The sequence below is a fragment of the Lolium rigidum genome, chromosome 2 (assembly GCF_022539505.1).
Source record: "Lolium rigidum isolate FL_2022 chromosome 2, APGP_CSIRO_Lrig_0.1, whole genome shotgun sequence".
NCBI lineage: Eukaryota > Viridiplantae > Streptophyta > Magnoliopsida > Poales > Poaceae > Lolium > Lolium rigidum.
In genome coordinates this window covers 175,224,052-175,247,586 of record NC_061509.1, presented here as the reverse complement: position 1 = coordinate 175,247,586, position 23,535 = coordinate 175,224,052, and the positions used below count along the sequence as shown (strand labels likewise).

Genomic DNA, 23,535 nt, shown 5'->3' with positions numbered 1-23,535 from the left:
TTAATACAATTATAGCATGGTATGCAAACATTTATCATAAACACAAAGATATATTATAATAACCACTTTATTATTGCCTCTTGGGCATATCTCCAACAACCGGATCTAGCCTCAAAGCCTGTGTGCAGCTGGTGTACTTGTGGCCCTGCAGCTTGCAATTAGATCAAGTAATGGTCCCCATCCTCGAATTTTCTTTTGGCTTTGGCTCCTCAAATTTCCCCTTCCTTCCTTTGTAATGAATAACTGTGGGGGAATGATGTTAGGAGTGTTTGTCTTGGTCCAATCATGTTGCCCAGGCACTGGATAAATCACTGGCTTGAAAGCTTCAGTATACATTGGTTTCTTGAAAAAGTTGCTTACATAACGCTCTAGAGCTTGCTTGGCCTTGATGATAGCACTGACAGCATGGTTGCAAGGCATCCCTATCACATCCCATCTCTACAACCACATGTCCTTGCTTCCAGGTTCACAGCATGTGTTGCATCACCCTTTCTGTTGGTCGCTTGCCACAATCCAATATCTACAATCTTTGGAGTGCAAAACCTAGAGGATAGCTCTAGCATTTCTTTGAAGTGAGGAGTGATTTCCCATCCTGCAGTAGCTGCACCTACCCTCTTCTCATGATTCCTAGTCATCATCTTGTTCTTTATCCCTTCAATCATGGTTTTGATTGGTTTCATCCTCACATCTAGGATGTATCTATTAAAAACTTCACTCGGATTGTTGACCACCAAGTCTGTCTTGCAGTTGGTGTCAAAAGCATGTCTGACCCAAGTGTCACTGGAATTTTGCTGAGCCAAGTCCAGGCCTCCTCACTCTCTTTCTTCAAATTTTCCATGGCAATGTCAAAGTGATCCTTGTGGTAAGCATAGGTAGGTGCATCCATAAATTTTTTGAGATCTTCACCCCTAAACCCAGCAGTTTCAAAATTGGCATATATGTGCCTTAAGCGGTATCTTTGAGGACAGTTTGGAAATACTGTACTGATTGCCTTAAGAAGTCCCTATGTAAACAGAACAACAAGAAATAAAAGTTATTTTACTACATAAATGCTATATCACATTGATGTAAAATTAGGTACATGTAAAGGTCAACTAGTCGACGACAACTAGTAGAGTACAACTAGTCGACGTTAACTAGTCGATGACAAGTGGTTAAGTACAACTAGTCGACGTCAAGTAGTCGTCCACGACTAGCCCAATAGAACTAGTCGACGACAACTAGTACAGTCGAAGTAGCCTAACCTAATACAACTAGTTGATAACAACCAGTAGATTAGAAGTAGCCTAACCTAAGACAAATAGTCTACGGCAACTACTACAAACTATAAACACTAACCTTCTGCCTGTGAGACATGATAGTGTAACGGCCAAACTGCCTTGATTCACCACCTAAAGCATATTTTAGGTGGGTCAAGAACCAACACCAGTTAGTTGTATCCTGTTTAGGCACCACAACAAAGGCTATAGGATACATGTCATTGTTTCCATTCCTGCCAGTTGCAGCCAAGATTTGAGCCCCAGTGCATAGTTTCACAAAGCACCCATCCATCCCTACATAGATTATGAGTATTAGAATTAAAAAGAATGAAAATACAAATGCATTTGAATTAAAACTATGTTAATCAAGTGCCTACCTATGAATGGCCATCAACCTTTCAGAAACCCCTCTCTAGATCCGTTGATGCAGAAGAATAAACCATGGAATGTGGGGCCAGGATGAGGGTTGCCAAGGAGCTAGAGTAACAATAGTAACTATAACCCTACTTCCAGGGTTAGTATCAACAACTGTTTGTGCAAAGTCTCTGAGCCTAACATATTGTTCTTTGTGATCACCAAGAACATCATCAATTGCACGCCACTTTGCCTTGTAGACCATCATGTTTGGGACTTCTACACCAAAATGTTGCCTGGCACTATCTATCACTCTTTGAATTGTTGTGTTTGGATCTGATCTGAACAAACTTTTATACTTTGCTGCTAACCATCTTGCACTCACCCTTTACTGTCAGGTATGCTTGAGCTTCATCTTTCTTATCACAAAGGTCTTCTCGCATTTGATATCCGAGGCTTTAGCATGGAAAGGGCATTTCTCCTTGATGAACTGCACAATGATCATGACACTGGAGTTCCTGTGATAAGAGAAGATTCCACTTTGAGCAATGTGCAAATCAATAAGAGCATTTCTGAATTGCTAAACATTGGTAAAGCACATTTTCAAACACAATTGCTCATGTGGCTACGACATCTTGTCATCATACATTTCCTCTCAGGTATTTTCTTTCTTATACTCTTCCTCCCCTTTGGTGGCAATATCGACAGTAGTTCAAAGCCATCATCTTCTTCCTCCTTCAGAAAACCCGGGCAATCATCTTCATCTTCTAATGGTATGAATTCTAGACTCTCATCAATCTGCACAGCTGAATGGCTTCTTGTTGTGGGACCTGGACCTCTTTTAGCTGCCTTCTTCTTTTTCTTCTCCATTAGCTCAGGTTTAGGTTTAGGAGATGCTTGTAGTTCATTTGCATTTTCCTCAACACTGACATATAAATCTTCTATATCAGTGTCACCTTCAAAATGGAGCATGGGGTCCTCTCTCTTCCTTCTCATCTCCCCAATCTTCTCAGCTATGTCCTCATCTTCTTTCCTTCTAATTTCTTCCATTTCTACAAAGTCTGCCTCTCCCATGTCAAAGAATATACAACCATCATCATCATCCTCCTCTGCATAGATTGCATCATCAACATTGACTGCAGTTTGTTTTTCTTTTCCCTTCTGAATATTTGTGCTTTGTTGAGTGCACTGACTTGTGAAAACTTGTCCCTCAGTGTCGACAGAGAAAACACGTGCTGGACTAAAATCATACACTAATTGAGGAGTGTACTTAATAATATGACCTAATTCAGTGGTTCCACTACTCTGGCTTGCATTGGTTGCTTCTTTGCAACAACAACAACTCTCCTCTTTATAGTCAAATTTAACACTCTAGTTGATTCAAACATGTGCATCAGCTCATAAATTATTGCATTGTTCTGAATTAATATAACCCTGCCATCTGACTGTTTGCAATAGATATAATCTCTGATGTTATAACCCTGGGTCTCAATCATAGCAACTATAGTCATGTAGGTTATGTCATCGTGCCCAATCTTCCTCTCCAGGTTATCTATCCCATCCAAATGGATTCTGACCTCCCAGATTTCAGGATCTAAACTAGAAATAGAAAGTAGAAATGCAAAGTTTCACTAAGCCCTAACCCTAAATCCCCCAGGTGCCGAAGAGAACTGTAAGATTATAGATAAGATAGAGGTACTTACTCCAAACTATCGATCGAGGCCATGCGTGTACCGTTCTGAGGTCGCTGGATTATCCACCCAAATCGCAGGAAGCATCGCCGCCGCCGACGATGGCCGCGACGGCCATAGCTCATCCAGATCATCTAGGCCGCTCTCGCCTCCCTGACTTGAGACCTCTCGGCTGCTTCTTTCACCGCCGCCACCGCCGTGATTGGAAGGCTCCTCCATCGCCACCAAATCGAGCGAGAAAGAAAGGGGGAGAAGAGAGACGGGGGAGAACTGGTTCCGACCGGTCGGGGCGGACTAGGTTTTCACCGGCTCAGGTGAGACGGAGCAGCCTCACGGCCGTTTGCCACGTCGGATCTGACAACGGGGCAGCACGGGCTAATTCGATGTCTCCTGACGCTTTGCTCAATCTGTTGCTGGCTGCCCCAGGATTGGTACTGACACGAAAAAATTACCGAGAGTTGTACTAACTCGTCCACCTCGCCCCAATTGTTATAGTTCCTTGTAATTTAATTGTGTAAAAGCAACAGTACTTTTGGCAGTACTGTATGTACCATAGGAACAAATTGACAGAGACTTTATAAATCCAGCAGTACTTTTCGCAGGACTACATAAACATGGCATACGGACTACATGCGCATAAAGTTATACTCATTTTGGTATTAGTAATGTATTTGAATAAGAGAATCTTTTGCAATGAGTGGGGCAGACCCCACAGATGAGCAACCTTATGCATGTGAATGGCAGGGGTTTCCACCACGCCCCATTTCGACCAGATTGTTGCATTTTCGTCTTGAAAAGATAATTGGGGTACTAGTATGTTAGCTAAGAAAAAAAGATATCTCACATGAAGATATACCTCATCCAAAATAACTATTTGCTCAGTTCGAATAAAGATTTCACAGAATTATCTAGATACATATATACCTACATTTATTTTAATATATAGATACATATATGGGTATCTATATAAATCCGTGACATCTGTTTTACGTGGATAGTACAATTAATTTGTTCTTAAGCTTAGGAGTAGCAGCTTTGAAACTTGAAAGGACAAGAGACCAATTGCATGCATGCAACCGTGCATGCCACTTGTCAGGAGATAGAGGTAGCTAGCTGGTCCTTCACACATGACGGGATTGGGTGAACGTACAGACAAGCGTTAAGGGCAGGAACAGAAAGGCCTGATATGATGAAGGCATGAAGCAGTGCCCGTTAATGAGCAAGGCAACAAAATAAACATAAATGGGCAGAGCACTAGCATAAAGAAGGTTTACATTTTTGTTTGAAAGAGAGTACATACAGAAGAAAAAGTTTGAAATGGCCGGTCAGTCACGCACACTCGCAGAGATGCATTACCTGCTGTCCTTGACGTCGACGAGAAGGGCGGGGACCGCCTGATTAGATATTTACTACGGAGTAGTACAGTAAGATGGACGGTCGCTTGAACGAAAATGTTTGAGTACGACGCATGCATGACTTGGCATAGTTTTGGCAGAATGAGATTTATGAGGAGGATGGCGCATCAGACCACTGTGAGGAGTACTAGACCGTGGAGGCAAAACATTCTGAATTCGAGGTGCAAAGAGCACCTCCAACAAGTGATCTAAAATATAACACCAAAAAGCTGTTTTACATCACATGTTTTTGAGTGTTTCCAGTTTTTACCTCACCCTAAAAAAATCTGTAGTTCCAGGTGACGGCACCCACACCATTTCGATTTCATACAAAGTTCTAAACTTTGACACATTTCAAATGTAATTCAAAGCCAACACATAATTAAACATTGCCATAAGATAGTTCGATACACAAATAGTTCGACACTTGACACTAGATAATTTGACACTTTGATTTGGCCACTACTAGCTATGACTAGGGGTGGAATCGAGCCGAGCCGAGCCGGATCGTGGCTCGGCTCGGTCGGGCTCGAGGATAATCGAGCCGAGCCTGGCTCGGCTTGTAGGAAACCAGTTTTAAGAAAGGAGGCTCGAGGCTCGGCTCGCAAGGCTTGCGGCTCGGCTCGAGGGCTCGTCGAGCCAGACGCTACAGCCGAATTACCTGGACGGCTGGACCCGTGTGCGACCAATCTCTTCCTCATTCCGCTCCATCAACCATCTCACTCATCTCGCTAGCGCCACCCTCCAGCGCCGGCCGCCACCACCCCGATCTCCTTCTTCATGGCTCCCCTAACCCCTGCTCCTCCCGATTTGATCCCCTAGGTCCCGCGATGAGCAGGTCATCCAGGGTTACCGCCGCTCGCTACCGGTCGCCCGCCGTTCGTCGGCCCTTCTCCTGCCGGCCTGCCGTCCGGTGTGCAGCCACCTCCTCCACCCGTGTCCGCCTCGGCAAACTGCTCGTTTCCTCCAAACAGACCACCACGAATTCCCACAATACAGAGGCGAGGCATTCTTGGAAGGCCTCGGAAAGATAGGAAGCGGCCGGAAATTAGCCCGGATTTTCTCCACGGATTGTTTGTTTCATTGTTCGTTTTCTCGAGGTATACTGGCCAAATACAGGGATTGAAGCATCAGAATTATAGCTTTCCTTATGCGGATAGGTTTGTGTCTTGAATTGTTGATATGATTTTTTTCCCCATTTGTGATGATTCTACTTGGACGTATGATTGTTGCCGTCCTGCTGAACTAGACAACTAAGATATAGGCTATTGTTTTCCTTACTGGTACTTTGTAAAATTTGCTAGACAATGTTATAAATGTAGTTATGTTTGATTGCTGGTTATTATTGTGAAATGATACATTTTAACAAAGTTTATCGCCCATATTTTTATTACATCGAGCCTTCGAGCCGGCTTGCAAGCTTCATCGAGCGGGCTCATCGAGCCTCGAGCCTTGTTTTGGAGATTTAGGTTTGGCTTGCTTGACCTTCGAGCCGAGTCGAGCCCGAGCCAAGCCTTATCGAGCTTGAGCCGAACCTCGAGCCTTGAGCTTTGTGTCCACCCCTAGCTATGACACTTCAACATTAGGTAGAGACACATCGACACTAACTACTACGACACTTTGAAGCTTTCACACTACCTAGTCAGAGCCCTAGAAATCGCCGTCTTCCTCTCATCTTCATGCCCGAGTAACTCCCAAACGTTGGAGTGCATCTCCAGGACCGGCATATGACAACGAACTGGCAGATATCTACGGACTAGCAAAGTCAGCGGACTGGCAGAACCTCCGGATGCACAAGCTCGGGGCAATCAGCATGGAACCGCGACATGGCCTCCTCGTCAGCCTAGCGGATGCGCAGCCGCACGTACTCCTGGCTGAATTGGCGCTCCTCCGCGTGGGAGATGACGTCAAACGACGGGGCAAGGAATTTCGTCTCCTCGCGGCTCTGCACGTCGGGGTAGTTGAGCTTGTTGTGCGGCTCATAGAACCGCCACAACATAGTGTTCTACGCGCGGGCGGCGAGCTTGGGCGTTTCAAAGATGCAGAGCCACAAGCTCTCCCCGGCCCTGGTTATCTCGGTGGCCCAATGTGATGTATATAACCTTTGTTGGAGATGCTCTAAATACATGCGTGATTGCCATTGACTATTTCACTTCACATCAACATGTGGACCCCGCTTGTAAGAGTCTTCTTCCCCAATCTCTCGCCTTTCAGGCATTTTCGTGGCCTGCCCCACGCTCTTCAGCCTCCCGCCCCATCCTGCTTTCCAAGGCATTGTCCAGGCCGGGAATCCACGTCGCACCTTGCCGACGTCGATTGACTGATGCCATTACCATGTAAGTCTTACATAAAGGAAAAAATGACACAAGGGGCAACTTATTTAATGACCGAGAACAACAAAAATTCCGTTAATGATTCTATTTTTTTTTTACGAGTAAAACAGATCCTGGTTTCAAAATAGACATGATTGACGAGTTGAAAGTGCAAATTTCGGAGATTGGAAGTTGGAGGTTCGATTTAGCTTTTGACTATATTAGTTGTACGTACATACTTCTAGCAGTTGCACACTTGGGCGCGCGTACCACATGCTTCTGAATGTGAATGAAAAAAAGAACTAAACGATATACAAATTCTGAAAAAAAAATATAGTCGCTGCTGCTGGCCTGCTGCCACGACTCGTGACACTTCACTTCAGGGGTTGGATGGTGTACAGCAACCGCAGTCGATCGTGCGCATGGTCACGTACCCTTCACCCATCAGGAGAAGGAGCCATGCATGCATGGATGGATGGTAGGCTGCGCTAGCAGCGCTACTGCTGCTACTAGCTGCGTACGAGATAGCGGTATGGATCCACATCTCTTTTCTCCAAACTCACGCAAACGTGCACAGGGCGAGGCAGCAGAGTGCATATGCGTTGAGATCATTGTGATTGATCTCGTGCATGCATGTCAGCGTCGGGTGATGGGAAAGAACTAAAGAAGGGGAAGGCTACGTATTGGCTTGCCTGCATTTTGACTTGCACCTTTCTGGCGACATAGGGTTCGCAGGAGTTGCAGCAGCACAAACAGCAAGCTGCTGCATGCGAGTACTTCAATGCGAGCGATGGGGTCGGGACAAAGCTTGGCTATGATGGGAGCGCTGCGCCCTCATCTTCAATGCCCCTGTATACCCTGTTTGCATTTAATAGGCCATCTCGGGGACGCATTTCGGACTCTTAAATTGTTCGCGGGCGTTCGTTTGCGTCGCCAGGCGGACACCAAAATAACTGCGAGGGGCGAAATGTCCGTTTGCGTCGGGGTCATCTCCAGTGGTTCGACACATTTTAGACAACCCAGTGCTTTGTTTCCTTGCTCCTTTTTTTTCTTTCTTTGTTGAATGAGCAAGTTTAAACGGTAAAACAAGTAGTACTCAATGTCTTGTTGCTCGAATCGAATAGATTAGCCATAAACAATTCACCAGATAGATTACTTCAATCAAAAATGTTCAACATATTTAACATACAAATAAGAACAAATTTAAAAACATATATAAACTAAAAACTAATTTTTGGCCTTCTTGTTAGAAGATCCTGCCTCGTCGTCCAAATTCTTACGCCTCTTGCTTGTCACCTTCCTCGTCGGAAGAGGAACTGGAGGACGACGCGCCCGTCGAGGAGTTGGAACCGGAAGAAATGTCGTTTTCGTCGTCGTCGTTGGTGAACGGACGACGACAACGCGCCGTCCGCGCCTGCGCCCTTGCCCGGGCCCTAGACTTCTTCCTTGCCGCCGCCTTGTCGTCTGCCGCCTCCTGCGCCTCCAGCCGGGCGAACTTGGCGTCGGAGTCCTCCTTCTCCTCATGCCCCTCCTCCTCGTCCTCGGCGTCGCTGCCAGCGCCGCCTCCGTCCTCCTCCTGGCCTTCGCTGGCATTGCCGCCTCCATCCTCCTCCTCCTCACTCGACGTGGAGGCATGGTCGCTGGGCGTGGAGACCGGATCTCTTGGCGTCGTAGGGGATTCCCACCAATGCAGAAATCCGGGCGACTTGCCCTCGCTGTCCGAGTACGACGACAGGGTGTAGTCGCTCATGGCGTGCCGGTGTTGGAGAAGAAGAAGAAGAGGAGGAAGAAGAAGGAGGCGGTTCGACTTGAATTACCGTAGACGCAGGGGTTATAATCTGCGGGGATTAACGGTGGTGCGTATAACGAAGAGGCCGGCGGTTGCTCTTCCGCGGCGGTTCAGGCTCCATTACGGCGGTTGGCGGGTTGATCGACACGGTTGCCACACCGGCGGTTGACATTCGCGCGCTTGTTGTGCTTAATTCGAGGCTGATCGAACCAGGGTCGCTACCATGAGGGCCCGTGGGGGAAGCGAGCGGACGCTAGGCGTGACCGCGCAGCGTCCACGGAGACGCAAACGTGACGCATATTTACGTCGCGTTTGCGTCGCTGTGAAAGCCCCGACACGATGCGTCGCCCCGCTGGAGCAAGGTGCAGACGTATTTCCGGTCCGCACATACGCAAATGGTCGCACAGCGTCCGTTTACGTCGCGCCGCTGGAGATGCCCTTACAATGACAAACAAGCTCAAATGGCTACTCCCCACACATTTCTCTCGTGCTCTCTCAGGCTTTCAGGCAGCATGCCAGCATATCTCTTTGGTGCGTGGAAACCTAGTTTGTTTGGACAAAATTTTCATAGTTGTCGAACCTCTTATCTTGCTTTGCTTGTACTTGTTAGATGTATATATCTGTATATTGTAGTTTCCCCATATGTTAGGGGGCTTTCTGCATATGTGCACCTGTACTATATATTGTGGCCTTTGGCACCCTATAAAACAACAAGCATATTGCCCTAACATGGTATCAGAGCAAAATTTGGTCCTCTAGTTTTCTTTTTCGGCCGACGTTGCTTGTTCCGTCTCGTTGCCGCTCCAGCCGCTGCTCTTCGTCCGCCCCCGGCCAGCTCCTCTTCGTCCGGCCCGTTCGTCTCCGTCGCCTGTCCGACGTCCTCGATTGGCCCTGCTGCTCCGCTCCCCGATCGAGATCGATCAATCGATCCGCCGAGACGCCCGCTCGTCCGACTCGATCCGCCCCGGCTCCCGCTCGTCCGCCTCGATCCCTGGCTCGCTCGCCCCCGTCGGGATTCCCTCCGCGCTCGCTCGCCCCTGCTCTGCTCCCCGGCCTGCTCTGTTCCCCGCTCGCCCATGCCCATCTCGGCCTGTCTCTTCCTCTTTCTACTTCCCGTCGCCAGGATTCCCTCCGCCCGTCGCCAGGATTCCCTCCGCGCCTGCGTGTGTTTTCGTGAGATCGTGAGATTCCGATCTGAGTAAAAAAAAAGCAAAAAAAAACTGAGCAATGTCTTCTTCTTCGGGCTATGTCGCGATTCCTCGCCGTCCGGTGATCTTTGATGGCGCGAATTACTCTGATTTCGCTGCCTTCATGCGCGTCCACATGCACGGTCTTCATCTTTGGGGTGTGCTTTCTGGCGAGGTCTCCTGTCCGCCACGCCCCGTTGCTCCTACGGCGCCTACTGCACCGACCCCCGTTGCCCTTGCCCCTGATGCTACTCAGGCTGCTCTGGATGATTATGACCGCAAGGTCCAGGACCACTCTACTGCCGTTGCGACTTACCGGCTGGATCTGACTGACTACACTCAGTGGATAGACGAGGATGCTCGTGCTGCTGCTGTTCTCACCTCCAGTCGTTCCGCCTCGGTATGCTGCTGAGTTTATGGGTCTTCCCACATTGCTTGCTCAGTGGGCTTTTCTTCGTCAGCGCTATCAGCCGTCTGGGGATGCTCTTTACCTGCCTGTGGTCCGCCAGGACCATGCCCTTCAGCAGGGTGATTCTACTATTGATGAGTTCTACACTCAGAGTGCTGCTATTTGGCGATTCTGGTTGTCGCGTCATTTTTTATGCTGATTCTTGTGCTGTTCAGGATCGCCGTACACATGCCCTGGTTGGAGCTGGCCCTCGCAGCCTTGAGTCCCCGGGGCTCTAGGAGTTAGACTGGCTTCGCGTTCCTTCTGCTGACACTTCATCTGCCAGTTCTCATGCGGTTGATGCTTCTGTCACTGGATCTTTTCAGCAGTGGCATCTAATACGTCTCAAACGTATCTTTAATTTCTTATGTTCCATGCTAGTTATATGACAATACTCACATGTTTTATATACACTTTATATCATTTTGATGCATTTTCCGGCACTAACCTATTAACAAGATGCCGAAGCGCCGGTTCTCGTTTTTACTATGTTTTTGGTTTCGAAATCCTACACGGAAATATTCTCGGAATTGGACGAAACAAAAGCCCACGGTCTTATTTTGCACGGAGCCTTCCAGAAGTCCGAAGAGGAGACGAAGAGGGGCGACGAGGCGGCAACACCCTAGGGGGGCGCGGCCCCACCTCTGGGCGCGCAGCCCTATGGGGTGGGCCCCTCGGGCGCCTCCCGACTCTGCCCCTTCGCCTATAAATTCCCTCCATCGCGAAAACCCTATCACCGAGAGGCACGATACGAGAATAGTTCCAGAGACGCCGCCGCCGTCAAACCCCATCTCGGGGGGTTCAGAAGATCGCCTCCGGCACCCTGCCGGAGAGGGGAATCATCACCGGAGGGCTCTACATCACCATGCCCGCCTCCGGACTGATGCGTGAGTAGTTCATCCTTGGACTATGGGTCCATAGCAGTAGCTAGATGGTTGTCTTCTCCTCTTGTGCTATCATGTTTAGATCTTGTGAGCTGCCTATCATGATCAAGATCATCTATTTGTAATGCTACATGTTGCGTTTGTTGGGATCCGATGAATATTGAATACTATGTCAAGTTGATTATCAATCTATCATATATGTGTTGTTTATGTTCTTGCATGCTCTCCGTTGCTAGTAGAGGCTCCGGCCAAGTTGATACTTGTAACTCCAAGAGGGAGTATTTATGCTCGATAGTGGGTTCATGCCTCCATTGAATGCGGGATAGTGACGAGAAAGTTCTAAGGTTGTGGATGTCTTGTTGCCACTAGGGATAAAACATCGATGCTTTGTCTAAGGATATTTGTGTTGATTACATTACGCGCAGTACTTAATGCAATTGTCTGTTGTTTGCAACTTAATACTGGAAGGGGTGCGGATGCTAACCCGAAGGTGGACTTTTTAGGCATAGATGCATGCTGGATAGCGGTCTATGTTCTTTGTCGTAATGCCCTAATTAAAACTCATAGTAGTCATCATGATATATGTATGTGCATCTCTATTTGTCAATTGCCCAACTGTAATTTGTTCACCCAACATGCTATTTATCTTATTGGAGAGACACCACTAGTGAACTGTGGACCCCGGTCCATTCTTTTACATCTGAAATACAATCTACTGCAATCTCTGTTGTTTTCTACAAGCAAACATCATTCTCCACACCATACGGTTAATCCTTTGTTTTCAGCAAGCCGGTGAGATTGACAACCTCACTGTTAAGTTAGGGCAAAGTATTGTGATTGTGTTGTGCAGGTTCCACGTTGGCGCTGGAATCCCTGGTGTTGCGCCGCACTACACTCCTTCACCAACAACCTTCACGTGGCCTTCATCTCCTACTGGTTCAATAACCTTGGTTTCTTACTGAGGGAAACTTGCTGCTGTACACATCACACCTTCCTCTTGGGGTTCCCAACGGACGTGTGCTTCACGCGCCATCAAGAAATTTTTCTGGTGCCGTTGCCGGGGAGATCAAGACACGCTGAAAGGGGAGTCTCTCACATCCTATCTCTTTACTTTGTTTATTGTCTTGCTTTACTTTACTTTACTTTCTGTTTTGTTTGCTTTCTTTATATCAAAAACACAAAAAAAATAGTTACTTGCTTTACTTTATTTTATTTTCTGTCTTGTTTGCTTTCTTTATATCAAAAACACAAAAAATAGTTACTTGCTTTACTTTGCTTTATTTAGTTTGCTTTACTTGTCTTTATTACTGTTAAAATGAATACTCCTGAGAACACTAAGTTGTGTGACTTCACTAGCACCAATAATAATGATTTTATATGCACTCCTATTGCTCCACCTGCTACTACAGCAGAATTTTACGAAATGAAACCCGCTTTACTAAATCTTGTTATGAGAGAGCAATTTTCTGGTGTTAGTACTGATGATGCTGCTTCCCATCTTAATAATTTTGTTGAACTTTGTGAAATGCAAAAGTATAAGGATGTAGATGGGGACATTATAAAACTTAAATTGTTTCCTTTCTCCTTAAGAGGAAGAGATAAAGATTGGTTGCTATCTTTGCCTAAGAATAGTATTGATTCATGGACTAAATGTAAAGATGCTTTCATTGGTAGATATTATCCTCCTGCTAAAATTATATCTTTGAGAAGTAGCATTATGAATTTTAAGCAAATGGATAATGAACATGTTTCCCAAGCATGGGAAAGAATGAAATCTTTGGTAAAGAATTTCCCAACCCATGGACTAACTACTTGGATGATCATCCAAACCTTCTATGCATGATTAAATTTTTCTTCAAGGAACCTATTGGATTCAGCTGCGGGAGGTACTTTTATGTCCATCACTTTAGGTGCAGCAACAAAACTTCTTGATGATATGATGATCAACTACTCTGAATGGCACACTGAAAGGACTCCGCAAGGTAAGACGGTAAATTCTGTTGAAGAAACCTCCTCCTTGAGTGATAAGATTGATGTTATTATGTCTATGCTTGTTAATGGTAGATCTAATGTTGATCCTAATAATGTTGCTTTAGCTTCATTGGTTGCTCAAGAAGAGCATGTTGATGTGAACTTCATTAAAAATAGTAATTTCAACAACAATGCTTATAGGAATAATTTTGGTAACAACTATAGGCCATATCCTTCTAATAATGGTAATGGTTATGGTAATTCTTATGGTAATTCTTACAACAATAGTAGGAGTACACCCTGTGGTCTTGAAGCCATTCTTAAAGAATTTATTAGTACACAAACTGCTTTTAATAAATCAGTTGAAGAAAAGCTTGGTAAAATTGATATTCTTGCTTCTAAGGTTCATAGTCTTGCTGCTGATGTTGATCTTTTAAAATTGAAAGTTATGCCTAATGAAGATAAAGATATTAAGTCATTTGCTACAGCAAACGCTATCCAAGTTCGAATTAATGACAATATTAGATTGATGGCTGAATTGCATGCTAGGTGGGAAAGAGAAGAAAAAGAAAAACTTGCTAAAGATAATGTAGCTAAAGTTTAGACTATTACCACCACTAGTAATGTTGATGCTTCACATGTTGCTAAACCTCCTACTATCAATGGTAAAATAATTGGTGTTGGCAATGTTTCTACTCCTAGTACAAAGCGTGCAAAATTGCCTGAAACTGCTGAAACTGTTTGTGATAAAAGTGCTAAAAAATTTCAGAATGCTGTAGATCATAATGGTTTAGATTTTGATAATTGTCATATCTATGAAGTTATTAAGTTCTTACAAAAACTTGCTAGAAGTCCTAATGCTAGTGCTATAAATTTAGCCTTTACAAAACATATTACAAATGCTCTCATTAAAGCTAGAGAAGATAAATTAAAACTTGAAGCTTCTATTCCTAGGAAGTTGAAAGATGGTTGGGAGCCCATCATTAAAATGAAGGTCAATGATTTTGATTGTAATGCTTTATGTGATCTTGGTGCAAGTATTTCTGTTATGCCTAAGAAACTCTATGATATGCTTGACTTGCCACCATTGAAAAATTGTTATTTGGCTGTTAATCTTGCTGATAATTCTATAAAGAAACATTTGGGGAGGATTGATAATGTTCACATTACGGTTAACAATAACCTTGTCCCCGTTGATTTTGTTGTCTTGGATATCGAATGCAATGCATCTTGTCCTATTATTTTGGGAAGACCCTTTCTTCGAACTGTTGGTGCTATTATTGATATGAAGGAAGGAAATATTAAGTATCAATTCCCTCTCAAGAAAGGTATGGAACACTTCCCTAGAAAGAGAATGAAGTTTCCTTTTGATTCTATTATTAGAACAAATTATGATGTTGATGCTTCTTCTCTTGATAATACTTGATTTGCACTTTCTGCGCCTAGCTGAAAGGCGTTAAAGAAAATCACTTCTTGGGAGATAACCCATGTATGTTTTTACTACTGTTTTGTTGTGTCTTGGAAGTTGTTACTACTGTAGCAACCTCTCCTTATCATATTGTTGTGCCAAGTAAAGTCTCTAATAGTAAAGTTGATACTAGATTTGGATTCCTGCGCAGAAACAGAATTTTACCTGTCACGAATTTGAGTAGATCTCTCTGTATAAGAATCAAAAAAATCTGCGAAAATTCATGTGTGATCCTCAGATATGTACGCAACTTTCATTAGTTTTGAGCTTTTTCATCTGAGCCTGTTAAGTGCCTCTAAAAAATTCGTTTTTACGGACTGTTCTGTTTTGACAGATTCTTCCTTTTATTTCACATTGCCTCTTTTACTGTGTTGAGTGGATTTCTTTGTTCCATTAACTTTCAGTAGCTTTGGATAATGTCCATAAGTGTTAAGAATGATTGTGTCCCCTCTGAACATGTGAATTTTTGATTATGCACTAACCCTCTAATGAGTTTGTTTTGAGTTTGGTGTGGAGGAAGTTTTCAAGGGTCAAGAGAGGAGGATGATATACTATGATCAAGAAGAGTGAAAAGTCTAAGCTTGGGGATGCCCCTGTGGTTCATCGCTGCATATTTCAAGAAGACTGAAGCATCTAAACTTGGGGATGCCCAAGGCATCCCCTTCTTCATCGACAACTTATCAGGTCACCTCTAGTGAAACTATATTTTTATTCCGTCACATCTTATGCACTTTACTTGGAGCGTCTGTTTGTTTTTGTTTTTGTTTTTGTTTGAATAAAATCGGATCCAAGTAGTCCTTGTATTGGAGAAAGACACGCTCCGCTTTTTCATATGAACACTGGTGTTCTTAGCTTTATTTTTAATGTTCATGGCGGAGTTGAAAACCGCTTCGTTAATTGCTATTTGGTTGGAAACAGAAAATGCTTCATGTGGTAAATGGTACATGTCTTGAATAATTTGATACTTGGCAATTGTTTTGAGCTCTCATAGATCATGTTTAAGCTCTTGCATCATGTAGTTTAAACCTATTAGTGGAGAACTACTGTAGAGCTTGTTGAAATCTAGATTGCATGATTGATCTCTCTAAGGTCTAGATATTTTCTAGTAAAAGTGTTTGAGCAACAAGGAGACAGTGTAGAGTCTTATAATGCTTGCAATATGTTCTTATGTAAGTTTTGCTGTACCGGTTCATACTTGTGTTTGCTTCAAACAACCTTGCTAGCCAAAGCCTTGTACTGAGAGGAAATGCTTCTCGTGCATCCAAAAACCTTGAGCCAAAACTCATGCCATTTGTGTCCACAATAACTACCTACTATGTGGTATTTCTCTGCCATTCCAAAGTAAATTGCTTGTGTGCTACCTTTAAAATTTCATTCCTTGTCTTTGCAATACATAGCTCATGGGAAAATAGCCTAAAAACTATTGTGGTGATGAATATGTTGCTATGTATCTTAGTTCTTATAAGTTGCTTGTTGAGCGGTAACCATGTTTCTGGGGACGCCATCAACTTTTTACACCTTTGTTGAATATCATGTGAGTTGCTATGCATGTTCGTCTTGTCTGAAGTAAGGGTGATTTATCATGATTAAATGGTATGAGTATGCATATTGTTAGAGAAGAACATTGGGCCGCCAACCAAAGCCATGTATCATGGTGGAAGTTTCAGTTTGGACATTAATCCTCAATCTCTTATGAGAATATTATCTGTTGTTGAATGCTTAAGCATTAAAGAGGAGTCCATTATCTGTTTTCTATGTTGTCCCGGTATGGATGTCCTTAAGTTGAGATCTATCAAAACTGAGAAATCAAATGCGATCTATCTCCTTGGACCTTTGTACAAGTGGCATAGAGGTACCCCTTTGTGACACTTGGTAGAAACATATGTAATGCAATGATAATCCATGAAAATCCGAGCTAATTAGGACAAGGTGCGAGCACTATTGGTATTCGATGCATGAGGCTTGCAACTTATAAGAGGTCTTATGCATAACACATATGAATTATTACTACCGTTGACAAAATTGTTTCCATGTTTTCAAAATAAAAAGCTCTAGCACATGAGTAATCCATGCTTCCCTCTGCGAAGGGCCTTTCTTTTACTTTATGTTGAGTCAGTTTACCTACTTCTTTCTATCTTAGAAGCAAACACTTGTGTCAACTGTGTGCATTGATTCTTACATGTTTACTTATTGCACTTGTTATATTGCTTTATGTTGACAATTATCCATGAGATATACATGTTACAAGTTGAAAGTAATTGCTGAAACTTAATCATCCTTTGTGTTGCTTCAAAACCTTCTATTAAGAATCTATTTCTTGATGAGTTAACTCTTATGCAAGACTTATTGATGCTTGTCTTGAAAGTACTATTCATGAAAAGTCTTTGCTATATGATTCAGTTGTTTAGTCATTATCTTTACTATTGCTTCGAATCACTTCATATGCTTTACAATAGTATTGATCAAGATTATGATAGTAGCATGTCACTTCAGAAATTATCCTTGTTATCGTTTACCTACTCGAGGGCAAGTAGGAACTAAGCTTGGGGATGCTTGATACGTCTCAAACGTATCTATAATTTCTTATGTTCCATGCTAGTTATATGACAATACTCACATGTTTTATATACACTTTATATCATTTTGATGCATTTTCCGGCACTAACCTATTAACAAGATGCCGAAGTGCCGGTTCTCGTTTTCTCGCTGTTTTTGGTTTCAGAAATCCTACACAGGAAATATTCTCGGAATTGGACGAAACAAAAGCCCACGGTCTTATTTTGCACGGAGCATTCCAGAAGTCCGAAGAGGAGACGAAGAGGGGCGACGAGGCGGCCACACCCTAGGGGGCGCGGCCCCACCTCTGGGCGCGTCGCCCTATGGGGTGGGCCCCTCGGGCGCCTCCCGACTCTGCCCCTTCGCCTATAAATTCCCTCCGTCGCGAAAACCCTATCACCGAGAGCCACGATACGAGAAAAGTTCCAGAGACGCCGCCGCCGTCAATCCCCATCTAGGGGGGTTCAGAAGATCGCCTCCGGCACCCTGCCGGAGAGGGGAATCATCACCGGAGGGCTCTACATCACCATGCCCGCCTACGGACTGATGCGTGAGTAGTTCATCCTTGGACTATGGGTCCATAGCAGTAGCTAGATGGTTGTCTTCTCCTCTTGTGTTATCATGTTTAGATCTTGTGAGCTGCCTATCATGATCAAGATCATCTATTTGTAATGCTACATGTTGCGTTTGTTGGGATCCGATGAATATTGAATACTATGTCAAGTTGATTATCAATCTATCATATATGTGTTGTTTATGTTCTTGCATGCTCTCCGTTGCTAGTAGAGGCTCCGGCCAAGTTGATACTTGTAACTCCAAGAGGGAGTATTTATGCTCGATAGTGGGTTCATGCCTCCATTGAATCCGGGACGGTGACGAGAAAGTTCTAAGGTTGTGGATGTGCTCGTTGCCACTAGGGATAAAACATCGATGCTTTGTCTAAGGATATTTGTGTTGATTACATTACACGCAGTACTTAATGCAGCTTGTCCGTTGTTTGCAACTTAATACTGGAAGGGGTGCGGATGCTAACCCGAAGGTGGACTTTTTAGGCATAGATGCATGTCTGGATAGCGGTCTATGTTCTTTGTCGTAATGCCCTAATTAAATCTCATAGTTGTCATCATGATATATGTATGTGCATCTCTATTTGTCAATTGCCCAACTCGTAATTTGTTCACCCAACATGCTATTTATCTTATTGGAGAGACACCACTAGTGAACTGTGGACCCCGGTCCATTCTTTTACATCTGAAATACAATCTACTGCAATCTCTGTTCTCTGTTGTTTTCTACAAGCAAACATCATTCTCCACACCATACGTTTAATCCTTTGTTTTCAGCAAGCCGGTGAGATTGACAACCTCACTGTTAAGCTGGGGTAAAGTATTGTGATTGTGTTGTGCAGGTTCCACGTTGGCGCCGGAATCCCTGGTGTTGCGCCGCACTACACTCCTTCACCAACAACCTTCACGTGGCCTTCATCTCCTACTGGTTCGATAACCTTGGTTTCTTACTGAGGGAAACTTGCTGTTGTACGCATCACACCTTCCTCTTGGGGTTCCCAACGGACGTGTGCTTCACGCGCCATCAGCATCATCGGCTGGGTCACCTATGTGGCTCCCGTTTATCGTCATTAGTTCGTAGTGGTCTTCTGGGGTCTGTCTCAGGAGATGTGTCTTTGCATTCGTGTCAGGGTTGTAGGTTAGGCAAACAGATTCAGCTTCCCTATCCTACTAGTGCGTTTGTATCTCAGCTACCTTTTGATTTAGTTCATTCGATGTTTGGGGTCCGGCTCCCTTTCCTTCGAAAGGGGGTCATCGATACTATATTTTGTTTATTGATGATTTTTCACGGTACACCTGGTTGTTTCTTATGCACTCTCGCAGTGAGGTGCTTTCTATTTATCAGCATTTTGCAGCCATGGTTCATACTCAGTATTCCACGCCTATTCGTGTGTTTCGTGCTGATTATGTCGGAGAGTATATCTCCCGGCACCTGCGTGGTGTTCTTGCTGAGAAGGGAACCCTTGCCCAGTTCTCGTGTCCCGACGCCCATGCTCAAAATGGTGTCGCCGAGCGTAAGCATCGTCATATTCTTGAGACTACCCGTGCTATGATGATTGCTTCCTCTCTTCTGCCGCATTTCTAGGCTGAGGCTGTCGCTACGTCGACTTACCTCATTAACATTCAGCCTTCTGCTGCCCTTCAAGGTGGTATTCCTCTCGAGCGTCTTTCTGGTAGCTCTCCAGATTACTCGACTCTTCGTTTATTTGGTTGCGTTTGCTATGTTCTTCTCCCTCCTCGCGAATGCACCAAACTGACCGCTCAGACTGTTAAGTGTGTTTTTGTCGGATACAGTGATGAGCATAAGGGCTATCGATGTTTGGACCCTGTTGGTCGTCGGATGCGCATCTCTCGTGACGTCACGTTCGATGAGACGCGTCCCTTCTATCCTCGCCCCACCTCGGGTACTTACCCGGTGGATGATATCTCTTTTCTTCTTTTTCCGGATGCACCCCTGCTGTCCCTCCTCCTCCCCCTCCTACTTCTGATGCGCCCCCTTTGGCGCCATCCTCTCGTTCGTCTAGTCCACCTAGTACTCCTCGTTCCCCGGCTTCGGATTCTTCCGATGCTGTCCCTTCTTCCTCTTCTTCCGATGACTTGTCTTGTGCATATGAGCTTCCCCCTTCACGGCCTGTTCGTCAGCGTCGTGCTTGATGGCGTGTAACTCACACGTTCGTTGGGAACCCCAAGAGGAAGGTATGATGCGCACAGCAGCAAGTTTTCCCTCAGAAAGAAACCAAGGTTTATCGAACCAGGAGGAGCCAAGAAGCACGTTGAAGGTTGATGGCGGCGGGATGTAGTGCGGCGCAACACCGGAGATTCCGGCGCCAACGTGGAACCTCGCACAACACAACCAAAGTACTTTGCCCCAACGAAACAGATGAGGTTGTCAATCTCACCGGCTTGCCGTAACAAAGGATTAACCGTATTGTGTGGAAGATGATTGTTTGCAAGAAAACAATAAAACAAGTATTGCAACGAGATTTGTATTTCAAGTATAAAAGAATGGACCGGGGTCCACAGTTCACTAGAGGTGTCTCTCCCATAAGATAAAAGCATGTTGGGTGAACAAATTACAGTCGGGCAATTGACAAATAGAGAGGGCATAACAATGCACATACATGTCATGATAAGTACAGTGAGATTTAATTGGGCATTACGACAAAGTACATAGACCGCCATCCAACCGCATCTATGCCTAAAAAGTCCACCTTCGAGGTTATCATCCGAACCCCTTCCAGTATTAAGTTGCAAAGCAACGGACAATTGCATTAAGTATGGTGTGTAATGTAATCAACAACTACATCCTTAGACATAGCATCAATGTTTTATCCCTAGTGGCAACGAGCAATCCATAACCTTAGAACTTTCACGTCACCGTCCCGGATATCAATGGAGGCATGAACCCACTATCGAGCATAAATACTCCCTCTTGGAGTTAAGAGCAAAAACTTGGCCGAGCCTCTACTAATAACGGAGAGCATGCAAGATCATAAACAACACATAGGTAATAACTTGATAATTAACATAACATGGTATTCTCTATCCATCGGATCCCGACAAACACAACATATAGCATTACGGATAGATGATCTTGATCATGTTAGGCAGCTCACAAGATCCAACAATGAAGCACAATGAGGAGAAGACAACCATCTAGCTATCGCTATGGACCCATAGTCCAGGGGTGAACTACTCACTCATCACTCCGGAGGCGACCATGGCGGTGAAGAGTCCTCCGGGAGATGATTCCCCTCTCCGGCAGGGTGCCGGAGGAGATCTCCGGAATCCCCCGAGATGGGATTGGCGGCGGCGGCGTCTCGCATAGGTTTTCCGTATCGTGGCTCTCGGTACCGGGGGTTTCGCGACGGAGGCTTTAAGTAGGCGGAAGGGCAACGCGGGGGCCACACGAGGGCCCCACGCCATAGGTCGGCGCGGCCGGGGCTCGGGCCGCGCCGCCCTATGGTGGCGGCGCCTCGTGGCCCCACTTCGACTCCTCTTCGGTCTTCCGGAAGCTTCGTGGCAAAATAGGACCCCGGGCGTTGATTTCGTCCAATTCCGAGAATATTTCGTTACTAGGATTTCTGAAACCAAAAACAGCAGAAAACAAAGAATCGGCTCTTCGGCATCTTGTTAATAGGTTAGTTCCGAGAAAATGCACGAATATGACATAAAGTGTGCATAAAACATGTAGATATCATCAATAATGTGGCATGGAACATAAGAAATTATCGATACGTCGGAGACGTATCAGCATCCCCAAGCTTAGTTCCGCTCGTCCCGAGCAGGTAAAACGATAACAAAGATAATTTCTGAAGTGACATGCCATCATAACCTTGATCATACTATTTGTAAACATATGTAATGAATGCAGCGATCAAAACAATGGTAATGACATGAGTAAACAAGTGAATCATAAAGCAAAGACTTTTCATGAATAGTACTTCAAGACAAGCATCAATAAGTCTTGCATAAGAGTTAACTCATAAAGCAATAAATCAAAGTAAAGGTATTGAAGCAACACAAAGGAAGATTAAGTTTCAGCGGTTGCTTTCAACTTGTAACATGTATATCTCATGGATAATTGTCAACATAGAGTAATATAACAAGTGCAATATGCAAGTATGTAGGAATCAATGCACGAGTTCACACAAGTGTTTGCTTCTTGAGGTGGAGAGAAATAGGTGAACCGACTCAACATAAAAGTAAAAAAGAATGGTCCTTCAAAGAGGAAAGCATCGATTGCTATATTTGTGCTAGAGCTTTTATTTTGAAAACATGAAACAATTTTGTCAACGGTAGTAATAAAGCATATGAGTTATGTAAATTATATCTTACAAGTTGCAAGTCTCATGCATAGTATACTAATAGTGCCCGCACCTTGTCCTAATTAGCTTGGACTACCGGATCATCGCAATACATATGTTTTAACCAAGTGTCACAATGGGGTACCTCCATGCCGCTTGTACAAAGGTCTAAGGAGAAAGCTCGCATTTTGGATTTCTCGCTTTTGATTATTCTCAATTTAGACATCCATACCGGGACAACATGGACAACAGATAATGGACTCCTCTTTAATGCATAAGCATGTGGCAACAATTATTATTCTCATATGAGATTGAGGATATATGTCCAAAACTGAAACTTCCACCATGAATCATGGCTTTAGTTAGCGGCCCAATGTTCTTCTCTAACAATATGCATGCTCCAACCATTAAGGTGGTAGATCTCTCTTACTTCATACAAGACGGACATGCATAGCAACTCACATGATATTCAACAAAGAATAGTTGATGGCGTCCCCAGAAACATGGTTATCGCACAACAAGCAACTTAATAAGAGATAAAGTGCATAAGTACAAATTCAATACCACAATAGTTTTTAAGCTATTTGTCCCATGAGCTATATATTGTAAAGGTGAATGATGGAATTTTAAAGGTAGCACTCAAGCAATTTACTTTGGAATGGCGGAGAAATACCATGTAGTAGGTAGGTATGGTGGACACAAATGGCATAGTGGTTGGCTCAAGGATTTTGCATGCATGAGAAGTATTCCCTCTCGATACAAGGTTTAGGCTAGCAAGGTTATTTGAAACAAACACAAGGATGAACGGTGCAGCAAAACTCACATAAAAGACATATTGTAAACATTATAAGACTCTACACCGTCTTCCTTGTTGTTCAAAACTCAATACTAGATATTATCTAGACTCTAGAGAAACCAAATATGCAAACCAAATTAGCAAGCTCTATGTGTTTCTTCATTAATGGGTGCAAAGTATATGATGCAAGAGCTTAAACATGAGCACAACAATTGCCAAGTATCAAATTATCCAAGACATTTTAGAATTACTACATGTAGCATTTTCCAATTCCAACCATATAACAATTTAACGAAGAAGAAACTTCGCCATGAATACTATGAGTAAAGCCTAAGGACATACTTGTCCATATGCTACAGCGGAGCGTGTCTCTCTCCCATACGGTGAATGCTAGGATCCATTTTATTCAAACAAAACAAAAACAAAAACAAACCGACGCTCCAAGCAAAGTACATAAGATGTGACGGAATAAAAATATAGTTTCGGGGGAGGAACCCGATAATGTTGTCGATGAAGAAGGGGATGCCTTGGGCATCCCCAAGCTTAGACGCTT

The 23,535-nt window shown here is 44.2% G+C and overlaps 1 pseudogene; it reads right to left on the bottom strand.

The window, feature by feature from the left end:
* Window positions 1-425: 425 nt before the first annotated feature.
* LOC124690316 lies at window positions 426-3,523 on the bottom strand (annotated as a pseudogene).
* Between the last annotated feature and the right edge of the window lie 20,012 nt (window positions 3,524-23,535).